The sequence below is a fragment of the Myzus persicae genome, unplaced genomic scaffold (genome assembly GCF_001856785.1).
Source record: "Myzus persicae strain clone G006 unplaced genomic scaffold, MPER_G0061.0, whole genome shotgun sequence".
Classification (NCBI taxonomy): Eukaryota; Metazoa; Arthropoda; class Insecta; order Hemiptera; family Aphididae; genus Myzus; species Myzus persicae.
Window position 1 is genome coordinate 106,358 of NW_019103988.1, and position 20,478 is coordinate 126,835.

At 28.5% G+C, this 20,478-nt stretch overlaps 1 long non-coding RNA gene across 3 annotated transcripts; it reads left to right on the forward strand.

Moving 5' to 3' along the window:
• Positions 1-310: 310 nt before the first annotated feature.
• LOC111037259 lies at positions 311-20,349 on the forward strand. 3 transcript variants are annotated; one of them, XR_002604862.1, is made up of 8 exons: positions 311-589; positions 657-787; positions 867-1,737; positions 1,800-1,999; positions 2,065-2,165; positions 2,257-2,369; positions 5,149-5,307; positions 6,146-6,650. It is a non-coding gene; the product is annotated as an uncharacterized LOC111037259 (long non-coding RNA). The 3 variants fall into 3 exon arrangements; XR_002604863.1 differs by lacking the exon at positions 6,146-6,650 and adding an exon at positions 20,184-20,349 and having other exon boundaries at positions 313-589; positions 1,800-1,939; XR_002604861.1 differs by having other exon boundaries at positions 320-589; positions 1,800-1,939.
• Positions 20,350-20,478: the final 129 nt, after the last annotated feature.

Here is a 20,478-nt window from a genome sequence, read left to right on the forward strand (position 1 = left end):
CTTATTTAAACTACAGCATCAGTAGGTACTCAATTTTATCCGTCAGAATATATATTTTATAATTTATCAGTTGTCACTAAAACTAAAGCTAAACTGAATTGAACAAACAGGAATCTATACTCAGATATAATTAAAATTAATAGTGCAATCATATTTTGGAGCAAAGTAACTTTAATTATAAATTTAGAATTTAAAAACTACATAATAACAAAAAACTATAGTATCTGTAATATTCAGTCTCAATAAAATATGTTATACTAAAATTTGACAATGACTTAAAAAAAATCTCAACAATTTAGCGTGCCTCAGAAAGTATGAACAAGTTACTGCGCCGTCAATATGACATTATATCACAATTCACAATACATGTGCATTACGACATAAAGTAAATAGCCCTTATCAACGATGACGAGAGTCAACAAAGTATATAATGTAGGTCGCAATGGTCCTCTTCGATTCTAACAACGCGGAATACTTGTGATACTACGATAATAAATCTTCCGACATTTCGATAAATGAACATTGCGGGATTTACAAAAGACTTATAAAATAAGATAGTCCAAAAACGTATACGTACCTACTAAATAGTGTAATTTATTTTTACATTCCTTCTCGAATAAGGTATTATTTGTGTTTTTTTTTTTTTATTTACTCAGGTATTATTTTTTAAATTGTTATCAAATATTTGACTGTTGATGTCGATGTATGCTGCACGATAAATTATTACAAAGCTGTCAGAATTGTTTTGAGTTACGATCGTACCCAGTCACCACTAACCACTATATGGGTATGTATATATGGGGCTGTAATATTTTTTTGAGTTCTATAAACACGTGAAATTATAATATATATATGCATTTAAAAAGACACCCGAGGTGAGCGTTTGTGTGCAGCCTAAAAGCCGAAGATCCGGGCATATTGCAGAGTATACAGTATTTTCAATTCACACAAGAATCGGCGAACAGATTTTATACTCACATTAAAGTAAATATAGGTACAGATAAATCACCGTCGTTGTGACTGCGACGGTACTTGGACGGTTGCCGTGCGCCGCCGGATAGGTGTCGCAGTCAATTATATTATAATCAACATTTAATTGAACATTATTAATAGTGGATTCCGATAAAAATCATCGAAGGCGGCACTCTGCTAAATTGTCGTCGGTGCAGGGTGGAAGGGAGGATTAGTAAGTAGGACTGCGCGTCCAACCGGTGCACCTGGGCGGCCGCCAGATTATATCGTTCCGTGTAAACGCGTACATATTTGTTCGTAATTAATTCGATTCGTCTTCATATACCATCTCGTTATTATATCGTCTTAAATTATGATGAAGGACGACCTCATTATTTTCGCTAGTGCATTTTTGGGTTCTTTTTAAATATACAGCAGTTCAATCGCGGATTGAAAAAAAATATCTCGTGTTTTAATACTTTTTAATTCTCAGTTAATAATATTTAGACGTCTGAAACAAAGAATTTATCTGAAATTATCGTTATATATCGATAAAGTGTTCGATATGCTAATAATTAAAAGTTTTGTCAAGGGAAATATGTATGTCAAGAAGCAGAGCTGCGATATCATTGCTATAATAAATTCACAAAACAACTTAAGCTGTTGGTTGGATTTTTCATGTTTTTACAATCAAATATAAATATTGAAATCATCAGAAAAATAGGTAGAAAATGAAATAAAAATATGTATGTAGATGTCAGATGATCACTGATTAAAAGGGCAGAGGTAAATCTATATACGCATCATTAAAATAAATTTGCATTTTAACCACGAATGTAATGTCATAGGTAATGTTCAGTAAAGTACTCGGAATTACATTTGAAAACAAAATAATTAAATCCGTTTCAACAAAATCACAAAAATTGAAAATTGTAAAGGATAAAAACCAACGACACTGCATCAAAATTGTACCTTAAAAATTATATAGGTATAGTTATAATAATATGTGGGTTCTGTGACAGCACCAGCTGTTGTTGCTGCCGTACGGGTGCGATCGTCTAATTTTATTCGTTGATCAAATAATATTCTCCTTCTCTCTATCTCTTTCCTTAGCATTATTTGGTTCACTCTGTGTTGTCTAGCTGTAGAAAATGGTCGGAATGGCGACGATCGGAACGCGGTGCCAAAACGGTGCGCAGTTCGGGCGGTAACGGGTAGGTACAACGAAAAATAATATATTGCCAAGTACCTCCTAATATCCACATCATCGTCCATAATCATATTACTATTATTATTGCCTTAAAGCACCTCCTCGCGGGAGAAAACGATAACACGATCGGAATAAACATTAAACTTCCCTGGCTGCTGCAGCACCAGCGGCACTATTTGGTCGACAACTTTCACAAAACACGATGCCGGTTAGTAGAAAATATTTATGATAAATTTAAATCGTCAGTATCGTAAGCTCAGTAAAGTAATAAGAAATTACTATGATATATATATATATCAATTATTATACTTGGATGTTTATGCAAATTTCTTTGTAAATTAAATATCAACGAGGACGCATATTTACACAGCCATATTACTTAAAAAGACACTTTCGATAATAGTGTCGATTTACGAGTAGCTATTAAAAACATATAATTTAAATCATTATAACACAAATTTAATCTGGTGTGAAAAGTGTTTCGAGTGTGCCTATCGCCATTGAGAAGGTCGCTGTACATAATATAATGGTTGTGTTAAATATTTTGAATTCAATGATAAATCATTGCGTACGAACAATTATTCTAAAAGAAGACGGTTAGCCTCTATTTCTAAGGATATTTTAAAATTCGTTTATATTACTATTGATTGCGGTACGGTATGTTGAACATAATTTTTGCCAAAAACTTCAAATACATTATATTATCAAGTTAATAATAATTTGTTTTTTTATTTATTTAAAAAGTAACCCTAGGCATCATGGCCATTAGAAGTTTTTTTTTTTTGTTAAAATATATATAATACAATACAAACTAAAGATTATATATACAATAGTCAATGAATAAATGTAATAATAGAATATAATAAATAATATTAATAATAGAAAAAGTAAAGACGAATTTACAGCTTTGAGTTAAATAATTCGGCCAACCTAATTATATCTAGTAATGAGTTGGAGGTTGTACTACTGCAGCTGTATTAGGGTTGGAAATAAAAGATTGGACAATTTGGTAAGTCCGGATTTTGGTTCTGACTTTATTATAATATTATGTTAAATATAATTGATAATTGTACAACTGTGTACCAAACGGTGTGAATTGATTCATGGAATAAAATATAGCTTTAAATTAATCTATATATTATTTTGAATATCGTATTGGATATAGAAAATTATAATATGTATAATATATTAATATGTAATGACAAAAAATTTCAAGTTATGAAATTCTTCAAATAGGGTTTTTTAAATGCATTTTTTAATTTGGATATTTTGTTATATCCGTTAGTTATATTTTTACCCCCGATATCTCAGTCATTAGATATTTTATCCATAAATATGTATTGTGACCTAGATTTAAAAATGGCATTGTGTATATAGAAAATAAAAATTTAAGTAATATTTGAGTACACACAATTAATATTTGTTGTATTAGAACAAAATAACAAAATCATATGACGAGAAATCATTGTTTTAAGTGTGAACATCCAATTCTATCATAGCTTGTAAAACTAATATATTTATCACTCCACTCGGAATTTAAAACGATTCTTATCATTTTAAAAATGTTTGTCACATTGTAAGTATAATATTTTTTTATGAAATTTGTGAAAACTTTTTCATTATACCAACAAATTGTATGCATAATATATTCACATTTATGTAATATAAATACACATTAATCTAATATGGATAACCTAATATATATATACCTACACATTAATATAAATTGTAAAAAGATGATTAATAAAAAAAACTATTTTGAAATCGCTTTTCAGACCTATTACAGTTTACACTTTAATCAGTTTAATCAAATCACGAACCGCGGCCTCTCGAAGAGCCGCTCATCTCTCCGCCCCTCACTGTCATATACCGCCACAGCCCGTCCCTTCCTCCTCAATTACGAGGGCCGTAAAATGTATTTTCACAAAACATCCGCCGCACGAGTATTATGACGCATCCAGGTTTATATTTACGGTTGTGTTTATTCGACTGCAAGTGAGTTCCGAACCCGCGCACAGGAATTCGCTGCAAAAATAGCTGTCTAACTTTTGGGACAAAATAATATATCGTTCCGAAACCGGCCCGTAGTTGTTGTTGGCTGGTTAGGCTTTGATATGATATTATTGTATACACGTAATATATTATGTGCGTTATGATCCCCCCAGAATCGGCTCCGTGGTTAGGTTAGGTTATGAGCTTAGGACTATATAATATAGTTACCGCGAATACAGCGATTTTAAATATTATACAATTACTCGTAGAAAACAATTTCTGATGTACATGTGTACGATTTAAATAATAATTTAAAAATAATATCCATACGAACCAAAACTCCTCCAATCCTTATGGAATCGCTTTGCCCGTACCCCTGCAAATGTACCGGGACTTCCTCGATGTATACAAAATGCACACATATTTCAAATCTAACATAAATAAATATTAACCCGATATTACTAGGTGCCATAGTCATAACTAATTTTAAGACGTGTAATAAAATGTAACAGCAGTCGAAAGCCATATATAGAGCTACCAACCAATACGTTTCTTACTTAAATAAAATGCAATCACAAGAATATGTATTTTAAATTGTAAAAGATACAAATTATACCATATATGATTTGTAATATTATATAATCTATATCTTCGATCATAATATATGATTTTATACGTCGGTAATTGCAGGTAAAATTGTATTAATTATAGTGTATATATTATCAATATTTATGCAATATTATGGAAAAAACGTAACTAAATAAAAAAACCTAATTTCAAGATGATTTCAGTAGCGCCTGAGTTTTCTTCTTTCGTTTGTAGTTTTTAAATGTACACAAAAGCAATATAAACACATCAAATTTGTAATAATATTTATAACCTAAATATAATGACGTATAAGACATTTAGGCATGTGATCTACCACGGTATAACTAATACATATTGTGACCACTGATCAATTTCAGTGAAAATGTAACACATCTTTTGTATTCTAGGTCAATCGATCAATACATGGTAAACACGGTACCCCGCAATTGCCAGAGCAATCTTAAATTTTCAAATAACTTTTTCAAAACATAACGTTGAAATTGGTTGAACTAAACTCCAATACTCAAATAGACTGACTTTCATCAAGTTGGATCCACAAAACATAGGTAAGCCTATATATTGCAAATTGTCTACGTTGAATTTTTTTCCACAGAATGTTTATTCGAAACAGTCAATATTTATAAAATATGTATTATTTAACCTTCTTGTAGGGTATAATATGATATAGGTAGGTAATAAAGTAATAAACATTAAATAACAAATTTATAATCTTATAAAAGTAATTAAAGACTGAACATTTTAGTTTCGAACAGCCATACAAAGTGTTATAGTATGACAGTTACAATACAATATACTATAACTAATTATCGTTTTTACCTGCCAATGAGCAAAAATCAACTGAAAAGATATAGGACGGATATATACGCTGCAGGTAAAACTGTAAATGGTATATCGTCAGTAAGATCTCTAGTCGGTCCATTGAGTACGTACATACGAATAGTGTGTACGAGTTATAGCTTTTAATATTGTGTAAAATCGAGTCTTGTGACCTTGTGTAAGATATTGTCGGGGTATATTTTAGAATGAAAATAGCTGCAGCGACCTCGAATGCTACTCCTTGTACCACGTTTAACGTGAATATTGTTAAACGTCATTAAAACGTCAGAAGTCAATAACTACATACTTTGAAACTTATCAAAAAACACTTGCATACAATAATTATTCCGTACTTGGTGCTGCTTATTATTGGCATAACTACGAATGCACGTATAGTATGGTTTTAGCCCTCCTCCCAATATACATTTGGAATTTGCTCCTTTATAGAACGTAAACCAAGTCCCAACAAAATAAAACTGCCGTACATTCGATGTGTATTATATAAATTATGTATGTATAATATATACATTGTATGCTGTATAGTTTATATCATTATTAATGTTTCAGATGTCCAACATATGGTTTTGGTTTTTCTAGTTTGCTCGGAAACAATCGAGAAAACAATAATCGTAGCGTCACATGAAAATACGATATTTATGATTGCCGATTGATTGGTTCTTTTTCTCGTTTGTGAAAAATGAAAGCGTAGGTACATACAATCGACCAATCAGAAAATAGATGCAGTGATCTAGCCTACTAAACAGAAAGATAATAAAAATAATGAAGGAGTCAAATCGTCGATTATGATATATTTTTCAATAATTTGTTTCTAATTATATAGGCATAAACAATAAATTATTAAATATTAAATGTGCTTACTGAAGAGCAAAAATACATACTTATTTTATTGATTTGAGAATTGCTTTTTATAGCCTTTTGACTATGGTTTATTCAAATTTTGATTTTCTAGACCCTGTAACTACGATATTAAATCCTAGTTACGTCCACTCTACTTATTATAGAATGACGGTAGTTCATTGTTTCAGTAAAATATAATATTTAAAAAACTGGATATTGTGTATTTCAATGTTGAATGTTTAAAAATCTAAATGTGTACCTATTATACTAATTATATCATAATCGTAAATATGTAGGTACCTACTCACATATTGTGTACTCGTGCGTATCATTAAGTAATTTAAATTTAATTAAACGCGTCGCGAACGCTTAATTTAATGTTGCAAATGAGATGTAGAAAAATAATAAAAGTTTATAATTTGTATTCAAATTAAAATCCATAGACCTATGCAATAATTGATTAAACTGCATAAGCGTCAGCTGCACTCGCCGTTGTAGACCAATCGCGGTAAAACCACAAGCGCAGTATTCACTATCGTTATATTTTGTTAACAATCGTCTTACCTATTTATTTTGTAGCACCCCAATAAATAATGATTTAAAACTCTTTGAACAGTATTATAATACGCCTATAATAATACTATGGCCTGTGCAAAAATAATAATCGTAATGGAGCGATTTTTCGACTGCCAGCAAAATCATAATATAAATTTAAAAATAGTGTACTTCATTTAGGCACCGGTGTCGTTTTGTACAGTATACGAGTACCTGTAGCGCTCTTTGTCGGCATGTCATTAATTGTGTAAGGCGGAAAATTGTCCGAGCAGTGCGTGATGTATAGCTATATGCCTATATAATAACACTGCGGCAGCTGTATTACAATATTATATTTTACACACGGTCATGATGAAATAAAAATAATTATATTATGTATGTGCCCGAATTAATTCGATCCCATTAATTAATTTCGTTTCAAATATTATCGTCGTCAGCCCTAAACAAACTTTTAGTAAAAAAAAAAATAAATATATTTTAATGACATACAGCATATTATACAGAGTGATTCGCCCAACCAGCCCATCCCCATTATTTACTTTAATGAGGAAATTATTCGAATTGCGATTTTTGGAATTTTTAAATACACGACTCGAAGACCATTTATTTAAATTATTTTTTTTGTAGGTACTGCGCTTAAGAAGTGCAGTAATGCGGCGACACAGACTTCTGTTTTTCAATTGTGAACCTCCCTTTTCGTTTATAAATTATTTACCGGACAACTTATTTTTAAATGTTGACATATTAGAAACGAAATTCGAACGAGTAATTTTTGGGTACTTAAAATTTGTGTACTAATGAAATGACGAGTCCACGATGATGGTTTTAAAAAATATGGTGACTATATGGAGTACATTCTACATATATAATGGTGATTTAAACATTTAGGTGACGAATCCATCAACACAAATGATTTGTAGAAATGCTCCAAATATAATAAATACTAGATCCAATATTACATATGTTTTACCTACATGTTTTTAAGCCACTTTTAAGGATGTTATATCCTTAGAGTACACATTTTAATAACTAAGAAACCACTTGTTTGAACTTTGAATTAGGTACATCGACATTTGCAAAAAAATTATCCACTTAATAATTTACAGTAAAAATGCAGGTTAGGGGGGGGGGTCCTTGTTTGAAAAATAGAAGTTTGTATCTACCTAAGACACTCCTTAAGTAGTATAAAAAAAAGTCAAGAATTTAAAACATTGGTCTTTGAGTATATTTCAAAATTCGAAAAATCAGAGTTTGAATTATTTCATTATTAAAGGAAAAATGGGGGGGGGGAGTGAGGATGCTCGGCGAATCACTCTGTATATAATGTTTATGCATTACATTAATTAAATTATGAATATGTTAGCAAATAATTAATGACAATATTAATTTAATTGAAACACTGTATAGGTATATTTCTAAATTCTAATTATTAATTTTTCAGTTTCAGTTGAACTTTTATATTTTGTTTTAATTCCTACATAAATATGATATATTTACCAAAATTACTTAATATAAAATAAATTCGACAGCTATAAAATTCAATATTCCGCATGAATTGCGAAAAAGGAAAAATGTTTAGCATAAAATGTCGATGATCGACCAATATACCTACTATTGTTTGTATTTTAGTAGGTAATTTTTTATTTTAATTTCTCATCCATTTGGTGTTGAGTATAATTTAGTTAAAAATCTCATTATTTAGCTCTACTCACATAGTCACATGTAGTAAAAATATCTTAACTTATATGACTAATACTGTTTGAGAGACGATACATAAAGTACTTAATATTAAGTTGAAGTACCTTCGATGAAATTAATTTACGAAAGCGTATTGGATTGCGATAAACTTGTTAAAGATAAGGTCGTAATTGTTTTACTCTCAAATTTACAATCCACCTGGTACTGTGACTAACTGCGAATGAAATAAAAGATATAATCAAAAAACAAATCAAGACGAATCGCCACGAAAAGAAAAAAACTTACTGCAGAGACCAATATAAAATATTTAGAGTTAAAATTACATCGTAAATCATAAAATAATATGTAACTATGTGGTGATTACGATGGATTTACTGTATATTCTGATAATCGGTGAATTATTTTTATATTTAAATATTTAATCAACAACTGTTTAGAGTAAATATATAATTATTAACAAGGTAGTTTATCATAAGAATTTCAAAATGAACAGAAAATTTTGCAAAATCAACCAACTGTCGAAGAATTCTTAATATTTTAATTTCGTTTTAATTAGGTTTAACAAACACGCAGACGTGATCATAAACTTAAGTGTAAAAAAAATTACGCGAACGTGCGAGAAATAAAAAGTATAGAAAGCTTTTTTAATTCGAAATCATTTCACAATTACTTCAAAAGGTACTTGGAAATTATCACAGCTATTTTTTTGTTTTCGTAGAAGATGAGTATACATCTGCCCACCTCTTACAACAAAAACCTTTATATATGAATACAGCTGATAAATTTTGCCCGAGAAATAAAATAATGCTGGGTGTAAAATAAGAAGGTTTCTCGTCCCGCTGGGAATATAATAATATATAAGAAAAACCTTTGCAATATGAATTTTAATACACGTTTCAAAGTATTGTGTATTATTGATCACTTTGATGATCTACCTGTCTTTAAGAAAATATAGAAACATTTGGGTACCACGTTCGGTGTATATGGTTCGATGAATCGAATAGGGTTCCGACATACATGCATTATCGGGACTATATAATTGCGACGATAATACTGAAACTAAAAAAATGTTGTGCCAGACACATCGCATAAATACCAGTGACGCAATCTGTGCAGGGATGATTTTAGTTGAAGACTGTAACAAGTCTATTTTAACTTTCCCAGTAATATTTTTTTTTTAAATTCAAGTCATAAGTACGTTTTTGAGAAATCCAGTACATTGTACAATAGTAACCTGATGAGTGATAACGAATGACGATTGTACATTCGTACAGCTGTTATATTATGTCTCCATCATGTGTCATACATCAATAATTGTAATATACTTTGACCAATGTCCATGGGCCACGGCTGTAGGATTTCGTATGGTACTACTAAAACTAGCAGAACTAATGGCAAGGAGATAAGACTAAATCTGATGACGAATTGTAATTTTGTTTCCAAGACCAAAGGCCAATGCTATAAATGTAAAAGTTGATTGTCATAAAATACATATATATATATATATATATATGGGAGTGAGCGTGTTTGGTAAATCGCCCTGGGCAAAACTGATGAGGTATCCAAACAAGAAACCAGTGGTATAAACAGGAATTTTCATTGGGGGGAGGGGAAGAGATGTATGCATTATGTCTAAGATGAATCACATGGTAGTGCCCCTCACACTAATATTATATTTAAAAAAGGTCAATGACTCGTGGGGGAGGGGGATCCCGGTGAGTTTTCCAATTCGAATTATTGTCGTTAATTTATTTTAAATATCTATTTTAATTAATTGTTCTACTAGTAGGTTAGTAGTTTAGTTTCAGTATTAAAAAATGTCAAAAGAAATATAACAATCATTATTATAATTTATACACTTTACACAGCTTTCAGTCGACTTTAATGCGTTTTTCTTGTACAAAATTAAAATGCTGAATTTATTCCATTACTATTTATTTTATTCGTGGCACATTAAATTATTATTATTCATTATATAGGCAGTATATATAGTATATACATTATACTTTGTTGGGTTAGGTTTATTTTCCGTAAAAGGGCGTTATACCAAACGGACACCCTATACATAATATTACTCGAGACATTTCAAATTCTAGAAATATCCCCTTAAAGCGCAAACAAAGAAACGACAAAACCCCAACGACACTATAACATATGTGGATTATATTATGACTGATACAAAATTGCTCGTAACTGCTTTCGAAGTAGTGCATTGAAAAATGCCTTGCATTTTTTTTTCTAAAATCAACGATACCGACTCAATAGTTAATAAACAACAATATTGTAATTTATTTGTGCACAGAGAACTGATCTATATATAAGTCTATATATTAAATCAAAGATTGAATATTATTGTATATAACACGGCGTGTTATATAGGCAAATCGGTAGCATAGTGTACCTATGACTCTAACTGAGGAATCCGATCTTATAGTATCCGAATCTGGTTGGACTCCATCATAGTGTGTGTCTTCAATACGTTATTCCTAACTCTAATTTAGGAAACGTTATTTTATACTAGTGTAGCAAGCATATTTTATTTTAATTGATTTAGTTCAATTTACTATAAAATAAATAATAATACGTTAAAACACACAATAACAAGTATACCATCGAACTGTAATTATAGTTCTAAGCTTAAAAAAAAATAATGTAAATATAATAACAAAAATAAATGTTAATGATAATTGATTACATTAATTAATAAAATATTATATGAATAATAAATTCCTTCTCACTAAATAATTTTTAATTTTTCCTTATAATCTATTTATTGTACTAAATGTATTATGGTAAATTTGGCAAAAGCCCATGTATGTCGTATTATAAATAAAATAAAATAAAATAAAAATTGATGTCTAAATACAGTAAATATATGAATAATTAAACTTATTATTTGAGATTTTAATAATATAATGAACAATAAATAATTGATGCATTTGATAGTCAAATCAACAACTAAATATATATTATTTTATGTTGCTTCCATTTGACGTTTTGATTGGTTACCTAGATGCGTGAAATTAATAAAATTATTATAAATCTCATGAAATGGGTTATCTATTTCACTCCATTTTTTAGAAACATTTTAAACAATAAAATTAATTGGAATGTTTGATAAAAAAATCAAATTGTTTAAAAAGGTTGACATTTTTTACACCAAGATGAAAGATAAGAAACCGCATTATGTTGGTGAAGTTGACAGTTGACACAATAATCAAAGGCAATCTAAACTAAAATATCATGTTATGAAAAATCATGATAATTTCTAAGTTATAACTAAATAAAGTTTAATTTAAATTAATAGTTAACATTTAGGTGCTTATAAGAAATAGAAGTGGGAATATTATATTTTGGACAAGTTTGATGAGCTTTCGGCAGTCTAAAAGCAATATTTAATATGCGATACAAAAAAACCAAGAAATTAAATAAGCACTCTTGTTTTTTTTTTTTTTTTTTTTATTAAATAAAATGACATAGTCTGTTGGCACTTTGGAACCTCTACTAATTTTTAAACACAATATAGTCGTCGCCATAATATTCGCGTTCAAAAATTAATAATGTTTTCTATTTTGAATTTAAATAGATTTAAATTTTTAAATGTTAATTATTTGTATTGTAAATTTCGTATTATGGTTTTGCAATATTATTACGTTTAATTTTGCTTTTCCATAATTTTTTTTATTGCATTTTTATGTTATTTTTTATTAATATTTTACAGCAGTATAAATTTTTATTCATTTACTAGAACTAATTGCCTTTAATAAATATAGTTTTTCCTATAATTGAATTGAGCTTTTAAAGTTTAATATAGTTTTAATTAAGTTAAATTACAATGTTAAATGAGTTTCTATTTTTAAAAATGTAATACGTGTTATTGTTTCTTTACCTACGTGATGTACAGATTACGGAACAAGTTCTGTACTACTAAATTTTCTTGTCTGTTTCGAGAAAAGTTATTCAAACCGTGTATAATTACGTGAAGTGTAAAAAATTAAGTTCACCTTCATGAAATTAATGTAATCTCTATCCATTCATTATGAAACAGATCTGAAAGATAATTGGATGTGACATATTATATAATATATATTTTACCATCATTTTATATTTATACTATATTTAAATTGTAGTCAATAATCTCAATAGTAAATACAGAATAACCATTTGAATATTATAATAATAATTATTTCTTAATAAATTCCCTACCTTCCTAGTCACGACTAAAATTGTTTGATATGTAGTCGAAAATGAAATTGCTTCAGATTAACTTTTATTCCTAATAATTTTCTCATCGGGGAAAACATTGTTTCTTGCATGTACCTATTTCCATCAATAATTATACATAACTATTAGATAGGTGGATAACTGCGAGTTTTATAACGTGGATTAATATGTATTATTTAATAATAAATCAAATTAAAGTAATTTATTAATGAACTTGCTAAATAATTTGATTAACTGTGCTCTAAATCATATAGGGAATGTAAATTCACACTGCATGGAGCCTAGCCAGATTTAGGTACTATAGTTAGGCCACAAATAGGTATTAAATAGTAAGTACTCGATCCGGTATATCAGTCTACAGATTTATTGGCATTCTCTGAAATTGTCAACGGTTTGATGTTGAATTTCAAACTGTTTAACATTTTTAGTGACAAACATAATTTACAGTTATGAGTAGGTAAACCTACGCGCTCTAGTGTTATTTTTATGAATTGGATTCCTGAACAACAGGAACGATACTACCGCCCATAGCGCATTATATGCACGCTACTTTTAGAACTTTGGAGTTCCTTCAGTGGGAGGAATCCACCGTGATTCATCCCGTGAAACATATTTATATTTTTCTTCATAGGTATGATACTCACTTATTTTTCATTAAACTGTTGCAGCAGATTGTGAAATAGGTAACATTTTCCTAAGTTAATTGTTTTTTAAATGTTAATTTCTATCATTTATTTAAATATCAGTGAATTAAAATAGGTATTTTGTAAAAGATTTATATAACGAAAAGGTTGACCAGTGGGAATCGATCTTTTGTACACTAGTTGTCGAGCATGTCATTGTAGTGGAAGTATAATATTTTAATTCAATGATAAGTCATTGCATATACGAAAAACGATTCTGAGCTGAAATGTTGTGTCACCTTAGCATGCTTGTATAATTAATAATCAAATTTGATAACTAAAAAAATGATAATAATATAAATCGAAAATATTTCATGCCTGTAAATGGCGTAACTTTTTGGTATTTTTTTGATTAAGGTAGAAACATTTGTTAGAAATCTCCTATTAGAATTTCTAATGTTAATGAAAAGAAAAATGTTTATGAACTTCTAACTGAAAAATAATTTACAAAATTAGAAAATGTTCTCCTGCAACACATATCTCACATAGCAAAGTAATATATATTATATACCGTAAATTACTACACCATTTTATAAAGGCATAGAATATACTACGATAAAGGTAAGGTGTATGTGACTATTCAGTAATCATTCATTGCTGATATATCCTAATTCATACAGTTTATAAGATGTATAACATTTTAGAAAGAATTGTATGATGTGGTAAATTGTTATGAACATTTTGGATAGTACAACTTTAAACTTTAAACAATTACAAAATATATACCAAGGTATATGTACTGCCGGTACCTATTTTAGTACCTATGAAGTATAGGAACTAGTGATAAGTATATACCTATGAACTACAAATTGTTATTGTAAGACAAGTATGGAAAAATTACAGAACAGTATATACTGACTGACTTTGTGTATCTACAATAAATAATGACATTGACCAACCTTGTCATTTTTATTATTTATAAACAAGTAAATAACCAATTTAATTTCTAAAAAATAGTATTTTTATATTTCTTTATTCAACTAGTTGATTGAAATAAAACTTTTAAGTTTTAGATACATAAGTTATAATATAACTTCATATATTTTTTTATCTCTAGGTATAGTAAACCTATAGTTCTATAGAGACAAAATTATAAATATATTGTGAGGGTATAATACAATTATGACATTAACGATAACCGAGACGTTCAATATGTTAATTAAGTACTCTATAGACTCTATAGTATAGAGTGAAGATAAGATAAATATTATACCAAAAATTTGAGTAATAAATGTATTTAATCCCATCCATGTTATTAATTGGAGTGACTGATGCATAGGATGGATTAATAATATTGGGATTGGAAAAATATTTTATATAATAGTAGGTATTTATAACTCAAGCATGTCATAAATAATTAAAAGTACCTACTTAACTTGTGATTATATCAGAAAATTAGAAAAAAATCAAGACTTAACTCATTCATACATCAATTTTAATTATAATGATTTTCTTTAAACAAAAAGTCAAAACTAAAAAAAAAATAAAGAAAAATCGTTCATCTTCTATCGTTTCACTTAAGTAGTTAGGTACCTTTTTGGAATTTTAATTTAGAAAAACATAAATAAAACTAAAAAAAAAAATTGCTAATACTGATGATGTAACGAGAAGTGTTCCGAAAAATACAACTAGCTAGTTATAACACAACGAGTTATACAAAATGAATAATATATTGCATCGATCGCGATGACAAGTGACAACAAGTTTAAAAATATTTCAATCAAATTCTAAAGCAGAAAACGATTTTGAAAGCAGTTGACATTTGGCGTGGTGTTATAACTTATAAGTTATAAGTGACAATTTTATTATTACAGTAGATCCCCCACCACCCCACTCCCCTAAACCTTAAACTGTTATGATTTAATAGACCACAAACTTAATACTCACTTTTAACCCGTGACCCGTAGAAGTGCACTTCCATATTCACACATGTGTCTATTAGATATAATGTAACAGCGCTTAAAATTGTGTACCTATATAATTAATAACTGTAGTATACATGTATAATAATGAAATATGATAATAAACAAAATTATAATATATAATAATAATAATAATATATAATTTTCATTATACATAGTACTACGAGGATATTTTTTCCAACGTTTAGAAATTATTTTATAGGCTTAGGTTGTATACAATAATCGTTTAACAAACATGATTTTCAAGCCAAATTGAAATTACAATTTGAGTTGTGGGCAATGATAGTGCTGTAACACTGCCTACTATTTCTCATCACTTCGTTTCCAACAACATGAATAAATCACTTTCAGCATACAATTAAAAATAATTTTACATTTACAAAAAACTGATTTTTAAATATATTCTTGTGAATAATACATATGCATGCATTATGCTCTCATATTATTAAGTACAGGATGATGCGTTTAAAGCAATAAATTATCAGTCTATTGGGCAATGTTCATGATTTTCATTTTCATTTTCTCATAGTGAACTTAAAAATCACATTTATAAAGTTTTATAAGATACCTACGAGTAGTGTTGTATAATGATAAATTGTATTATGTTTAAATAAAAATTAATGATACATTACAGTTTATAGTTATCTAGATAAAAATAAATAGTCAGCAACTTTTAATCTAGATAGAAAAAAATGTTCATACCAACCTATTATTAAAACTAAGTGATCAAAGTAAATCATATATGGTACATAATACATAACTAGATTTAAAAATGTACATGATTATTGCTTAATTTTATATAAATTAAATATTTTATTGGGTATTTCTAATAAATATATATTAATTACGAAGGCTTCGCAAATCATAGCGACGGTCGACGTATACGACTGATATTGCCGTTAAGTGGGTACTTATAAGTATAGCTGTACCTATATTTAGTTTATTTATTTGTCTATAACTATAAGAACACAACAAATAAACCAGTGCAATGCAATCATTAAAATATCGATAATAATAATGAAAAAAAATGCATATAAGTACTAGTGATTCATAAAATAATAATTTATATTATGTACATATTGAATAAATAATTACATATTTTAAAATGATATAGTTACATACATTATGGTATTATTACATATAATTGATGCCATAAAATTGTATCAAAATAAATTGGTATAAACAATTTAGTTGTATAATTCAAATAACTATTATTTGTCATTTATAAAAATTTACCTATTTAGACAATTTATATAGGTAAAATACAAAACTGCAGTTACTTAAATGACCGAAGTCTGAAATTGTATGTTTATTTATTGAGCAACAGCGACTATACTTTCGATTTTCAAACTCCAACAAAATATTTAACTTTCAAATTCTCATAGAGAATATTTTTCTGGTTGAATACTGTATAGGTTTTTTTATTTCTGTGATAATTACAGGAACTACTATTAAAGAATAATCTAAAAATATTCAAGACCTATGCATTAATATTTAATACCCTTCCCTATTTTATTAACTTTGAACTTACTTTTATTATAATAAGCAATAAGTCTGTTGTTAAGTAAATACTCAGTTGTGAGTTTTCAAAAGAAAATAATGCAAAAATAACGAATATCATTCGAAACGTTGTTCGGAACTTAAAAAAAAAACACCCTGTGTTAAATAGCAGATGAAAGAATGTTATTAAAAGAGAGAAAGTGTTGGCAATATTGCAAAAATCGACTAAAAATGTAAATTGTATGAGCCAAATTATAGTAATTTATGATATGCAGTTGTAGGACTTCAAGCCAAAATTCCACACTTGTCCTTATCCTGGAAATTTTTGATTCAATTGGAGTAAAAAACAAAATTAAATATTATATTATATCGCAAATATGAGTGGGCATATCATTATTTATTATAATACATAGTTAATACTGCACTATAAAATTGTTAAACACACCCCGCGATAAAACACAATTTTTAATACCCATTAAATCTCTTCATTAATGTCACTCAGATCTGAAATACGTAGGTGTGATACAATTTATTTAATTTCAATTGTGTAATATAGGTAATTAAATTTCGTGTCATAAAATGCATTACATCCATGCAAAACGATTCCAATAATCATAGAGTTGAGACCTTTTTAAAATGTCAAATCCTAAGAATTACTTAATTGGCTTGACGTTTATAAATAAACACAAGTATTTGACATTTTAAGCGTTTGAGGTAACCAAAAAAGTTATCACGCTAATACCATCATTGGCGCCCCTATTCAACACGGGTAGACATTTTATATAAATTCAGTGGACCCTAAGATTGTACCTATCTATATATTTCAATCAGCACTACCAAACTCAAAAAAATACTAAAATCTTTTTATTTGGTATCTTCACAATTCTTAGACCACTTGCCTAAATTATTATACAAATTATACAATATAATTTTGAGTGGATAATAGAAAAAAAATGGAGAAACGAGAATAGGAAATAATATACCATCATATACCGCCTGTTGAGGAGAAACCTGCGTTTATATAGCTGTTAAATCAGAAAGCACTGCAGCGTCCCAGAACCACGACGATTTTGTTTCTACTTTTAGAAAAATAAATTACTAATAACAATATACGAAAAATTTAAAAACATAAAATATTATTATATAGGCAATAAAATACACGTACGGATGAAATCTGACAGACGGTCTCCGCTCTGAATATTGTCTTTTGTACGCGATTATTTATCATTGAGTTCAAATTTAACACATCCATTGGAAGTGACCTACTCAGTGACGAGGAACACGCTCGACACCTACAACTATGCGGCAGAGTGGATTTCCCGGTATTTTTTTTATTTCACACAAAAGTTTATATTCATTTATAACAGCTCAATAGACATTTTGATTTGGCATATTGAATTTGGCACTATACATACATTTATAATTTACACACTCATAAAACGGTAAACAACTGTTGGTTATAATACGAGTGGACCTATATAAAATATTTTATGTATACTACATAATTTTATATTATTGTATTCAAATGATGTTTACTCGAAACGTTGTTTATTGTTTATACCTACGTCCTGTTTAATGGAGATTTGTTTTATCGTTTGGAGAAACCTTAATGAATTGTTGAAGGAAAAAAGAGATAAAAATATCAACGGGTAACCATTAGTGCTTACTGCGTAGATATATTATACTATAATATATATACGTATAGATATAGACCGTGGATAGACAGTCAGCTTCGTTCGCTGGATCCTAATATTCGATCGGGACCGCAGGAGGATTAGACTTGATTTAAATTTAAATATATTTGTAAACACCGCAGTACCCCATTTGTTTCGGTCGCGGTGATTCTACATTTTCTACATAGATATTTTATTCTGTATATATTATAATAGAGAGTATAAAAACGAGAATATTATTTCGATCGCTTTAAAGTGCACATTAGTTATTAATCAATGTATGATGTATAGTTAAATTATTTAAATTACCTGGCGATGGTAAGATGCTGAAACTATAGTATAATTTGATTAAATTCGCCAAAAATGTTTGGCATTTCAGAATTTTTTTTAAAATTATTTTTTAATAAAATATATATGAATACTAAATAGAAAACACCTGCCCATAACGTAATTTAAAATGCATTTTACGAATATACATTTTATGTGAACATAAATATTTATAGTATTACAAAATGTACCTATTAGGTTTCAATTTTATTGCATAACTAATTTGTGTAACGGACTTATTTAGTCTACAGACTTAATGATTTAATTTATCTACTTACTTAAAAGTATCTGTGTGGCTCTATGTAGCGCGGTGTTTGGCTTCAGTCACAAATGTGTTCTGAGTGCTAGCACCGGCCGGTGTCACTAGTTCTCGGATGGGTACAAGTAAATTGCATAATTGTATACCTTTAAGAACCTTTATGACCAAGACCTTCCTGGGCAAAGTCGGGTTATACAACTTCTAACTAGTATATAGGCAGCCCCCCCCCGCATCTAACTCTAGGGCCCTGTACAAAATGTGTGTCCGGGTATTTAAAAAAACTGCTCATTATACCATATTTTATGATAAATTATAAAAAATCAAAATTTATAAGCATTTTGATTTTAATAATATCTTTTAAATTTTTTTATTACAATATTATCTAAATGAAAAAAAAAACCAAGTATGTTTTGGGCATAAGAGCCGGTGCATTTTTAGTACAAAAACATGTCTTACAGGAAAAACTCTCACGCCCTATATAGAAGCAACGGATTTCGTAAATTATTTTTTTTTATTTAAAAGAAGAGAACATTTTGAAGACTGGATCAAAGCTCGATTTTCAAAATTATAACAATAGAAGCTAAAAATGCATTTGAATAATGAATAATATTTGTTCTTTTTCAAACATATTTTCCTAGTTCTATTGAAAGTAAGATGAAAATTCGGTCTTTGATTCGACTTGAAAAATGTTCTCTTCTTTAAATAAACAAAAAAATAACGAAATCTGACTATACCTAAAATAGGGTGCGAGAGTATTTCCTGTGAAGTCATTTTCGTAGATATAAAACACCGAATCAACTCCCTTAAATAGGTACCGGGTAGTAGATTAGTGGAAAAGTATTATTATTAAGATAGTAATTAAAATATAAAATATAATTTTTAAATTTAAAATTTAAAATTTTATAGAATTATGGGCAATTGGAAAACCAGCATGGACACCATATTAAGTATGTTTTTAAGTTTCAATTTTATTTTACGGACTTCGAGCACAGCAAACTCAGTTATGATATCGTCGAAATTTATTGTTGAAGCCAATTCATTCACCATAGATAAAAGAGCAAGTGTCTTAAAATATCAAAATATCAAAATGACTAAATATATAATATAATATATATATATATATATTAATAATTATTTTATATTTTAAATATTTATCATAAAATGTTATTTTTTAATATTATTTAATATCAAAATAAGTATT